Source organism: Chrysoperla carnea, assembly GCF_905475395.1.
Source record: "Chrysoperla carnea chromosome X unlocalized genomic scaffold, inChrCarn1.1 SUPER_X_unloc_33, whole genome shotgun sequence".
Taxonomy (NCBI): Eukaryota; Metazoa; Arthropoda; class Insecta; order Neuroptera; family Chrysopidae; genus Chrysoperla; species Chrysoperla carnea.
Window position 1 is genome coordinate 42,795 of NW_025408160.1, and position 4,422 is coordinate 47,216.

Here is a 4,422-nt window from a genome sequence, read left to right on the forward strand (position 1 = left end):
AATTTTCTAAATACATAAGTTAAGTAACAAAAAATTTGAATAACAAGATAAATTTATATATTATGTTTTAATACTCGATACTATAATATATCGCATCCGTTACCAATTATTCGGTATCCTTTGATTTATACACAGAATGAACCAAAAATATGTATCAAATTTATTTTATTTATTTATATATTTAATATTATTATTATTATTTTATATTACAAAGTTTCTTAACGAAGCTTACAATGATTTCTCATATCGTACTTAACAAAATTATTTAGATCATATAAAATTTAAATTGTTAAAAAATTTTTATATTTATTATTATTATTTATTTTTATTAAAATTACATAACATAAAATTAATAATATTTTAATAATTATATAAATTAATTCTTATTTAAAATAATCTTATATTAATCTCAACAAATACTCTAATAATATATTTTGTCATAAATTTTTTTATATTTAAAATAAATATTATAATATATAAATACTTATATCAGTATAAAATTTCTTTATATAATTATGAAAAAATTAATTTAATAGTTAATTATTGATATTAATGCATAAATAAAAGTATTTTCTAATGAAATATATTTTGTCAATGTTCGATTAACACATTTCATAATAATACGTTTTCATTATTGACAAAAAAAGTTTTTCTAAAAATGAAATCTTATACTATAATATATATATTTATATATTAAATTTTTTAATTATTTATATACTAATAATTTATAATAAATCGATATTAAATAAAAAATAAAAATATATACTTTTTAAGTTTACCTTAAAAATATTATTGTTTTGTATGATTGAAATAATTAATATTAAACTATGTTTATTAATAATTGTTAATAAAAAAATTAAATATATTTTAATTTATAAAATAAATATTATTATTAAATTTATAATTTATTATTTTATATATTATAGAAATTGAAAAAATAAATCATGTTTACTACGACAGTAAATTAGAAATACTATTTAATTTTTATGTGTTTTCTACATGGTACTTTGACTTACATAGGGACTTATATTATTGTGAATAATGATATAATTGAAAACCTTTATTTTTTATTTGATAGAATTATTATATTTTATCATTTAAATATTTATAATAAATACATTATTTTTATAAAGTAAAAAATATGGCCGAAGAAAATTCTACAGCTGTTGCAGCAACTGCGGTTACTGCTGCTTCTACAACACCAACAAAAAAAGCAACAGCTTCTGGTGCTAAACGTACAAAACAACATTCAAAACCAACACATCCACGTACATCAGAAATGGTTGTTAACGCAATTAAAAATTTAAAAGAACGTGGTGGTTCATCATTACAAGCAATTAAAAAATATTTAGCTGCAAATTATAAAGTGGATTCTGATAAAATTTCACCATTTATTAAAAAATATTTAAAAGCTGCTGTAACTGAGGGAGCCTTGGTACAAACTAAAGGTAAAGGTGCATCTGGTTCATTCAAATTGGCTGCTTCCGCTTCATCTAATTCTTCAGCTAAATCAAAAGTATCCAAAAAAGAAAGTGGAGCAAAAGGTTCAGCAAAGAGTGCTAAAAGTAAACGGGCACCAAAAGAAAAGAAAGCCACAACTACATCATTGGCAGCCAAAAAGCCTAAAGCAAAAAAAGCGACTCCATCATCATCAACTGCTGCTAAAAAAGTTACTGCAAAATCATCAGCGGCATCAAAAAAAGCACCAGTTAAAGCAAAACCAGCAAAAAGTACAAAATCCGCTGCCAAAAGTAGCCCTGCTCGTAAACCGAAAGCACCAAAAGCTAAGAAAGCTTCTGTTGCCAAATCATCTCCTACAAAAATTAAAAAAGCAGCACCAAAAAAGAAATGATCTGTTACTTTAATAATATATTGAAATATTTCATTATTTTTGCTAAAAAATGAAAATAACATAGGCCTTAATACAGGCCACAAATTAATATTTGATAAGAGTAAATTATTTTTTGTATAAATATTTTATAAAATAATAGTTTAGAAACATTTGCCACAGTCAGTACCACGGATGGGTGGCCACTTGAGAATACTGTGTGCGGTTGCATTTTTATTTAAAATATATGGTATAATAAATAAGTATATATTTAAATTGATTACTTCATTGAAAATTTTAATAATATACTTTAATATTAATGATATTTATGAAAAATATATATTTGTAAAAATTTTCATTTATTACTGGCAACAGCCATACCACGTTGAAAACACCGGTTCTCGTCCGATCACCGAAGTTAAGCAACATTGGGCACAGTCAGTACTTGGATGGGTGACCGCTTGGGAACACTGTGTGCGGTTGCCTTTTTATATTAAAAATATAAATTATTTTTCTTCTTTTCTTTTTTTTTACACACCATATATAAATATATGTTATTTAGAAATGTAAACCTTTTATATTATTCATCAACAAATAAATATTATTTTTTGTATAAAATTTTATTGCATTTATAACTCATATCATGGTTACTTTAAAGCGAGAAGTTTTTTTAATATTTCAAATGAATATAAAATAATATAAATTTTATGAAATTTATTTATTTTTAGAAATAGCAATCGCTTATAATTATAACAAAATTTTAATAATGTTTAATTTTATTTCAATAATTTATATTTATATATATATATATATATATATATATATATATATATATATATATATTTTTTAATAAAAATAATATACTCTTATTTAATAATATATGTTGGTCCTATATATAGGACCGAAAATATTTCTTATTTGTTTTTTTTTTTTTAAATTGTCATTTAAAACGCTTATGCACGTTCTCCACGAATACGTCTTGCCAATTGTATATCCTTAGGCATAATTGTAACACGCTTTGCATGAATTGCGCATAAATTGGTATCTTCAAATAAACCTACTAAATAGGCTTCACTAGCTTCTTGTAATGCCATAACAGCTGAACTTTGAAAACGTAAATCGGTTTTAAAATCTTGTGCAATTTCACGTACTAAACGTTGGAATGGTAATTTACGAATTAACAATTCAGTACTTTTTTGATAACGACGAATTTCTCGTAAAGCTACTGTACCAGGACGATATCTGTGTGGTTTTTTTACTCCACCAGTTGCTGGTGCACTTTTACGTGCAGCTTTCGTTGCTAATTGTTTTCTTGGTGCTTTACCACCAGTTGATTTACGTGCAGTTTGCTTGGTTCTAGCCATTTTCAAATAATAATGTTTTTACAAAAAAACACACAATTTTAAAAATTATATTCGACAATTTGATACTACAAAGTCAAATGTTTAAATGCGAAATAAATGTGTTGTATTTATATTTATATGAAATTTCAAAATTTTTGTTGTCATATCCTATTGGATAGCTATCAGAGTATGGACTAATCAAATTGTATAGGCGTGGCTTAAAAAATCTTTAATGCTTTATATAAAAAGGCACAATTGTACCGGCGCTCACATACATTACAATACTTGTGAGGTTAACACACGTGTTATCCGTTCGTTAAAATATTGTAAATAATTTTTTATTAAAATGACTGGCAGAGGAAAAGGTGGAAAGGGTCTTGGAAAAGGGGGTGCAAAACGTCATAGAAAAGTTTTGCGTGATAATATCCAAGGTATTACAAAACCTGCAATTCGTCGTTTAGCACGACGAGGTGGAGTAAAACGTATCTCTGGTTTAATTTATGAAGAAACACGTGGTGTACTTAAAGTATTCCTTGAAAATGTTATTCGGGATGCTGTTACATATACTGAACACGCAAAACGTAAAACAGTTACAGCTATGGATGTTGTATATGCATTAAAAACGACAAGGTCGTACTTTGTATGGTTTTGGAGGTTAAGAAAATATAATAATTTACTTAAAATATTTAGTAAATTTATTAAAGAATATTTAATACATCCGATAAATTTAAACAGGCTTTCCTTTTTGGGAAGCCACTAATTTTATTTATATAAGAGTAAATAAATTTGTTAATAAATATAACATATTATATAATTTGTTTACAACAAATTATTTTGTTTTATAACATACATTACCAAATATTTTTATTTTTTTTTTTTATTGTAATATATCTGCAATAATAAATTATAATTTGTATATTATCTATTTTATTTTACAATAACTTATTGAATTTTTGAAAAAATTTTATTATAAATTAATATACTATTATATTTTTTTATATATACAAGTTAAGAGTAACAAGTATCGATAGGAGATTATCGAATTTATAACTAATAAAACATTTCGCCTTAATCAAAGAAAATAAAGATTTTGCTATACCATTTTTTATACTTTCAATAAATAATTTATTATTAAATTTTTATTATTTCATTTATTTTTTAAAATTATTAAAAATATTTTTCTAATAATTATAAGCGTACATAAACAAGTAGTAAATGTAAAATGAAAATAATAAAGGTAATGTAATGCAT

General features: G+C 23.6%; 1 non-coding gene across 1 annotated transcript; it reads left to right on the forward strand.

Annotated features, from left to right (window-relative positions):
• Positions 1 to 2,195: 2,195 nt before the first annotated feature.
• Positions 2,196 to 2,314, forward strand: LOC123304243. The gene has a single exon (XR_006536279.1). It is a non-coding gene; the product is annotated as a 5S ribosomal RNA (ribosomal RNA).
• Positions 2,315 to 4,422: the final 2,108 nt, after the last annotated feature.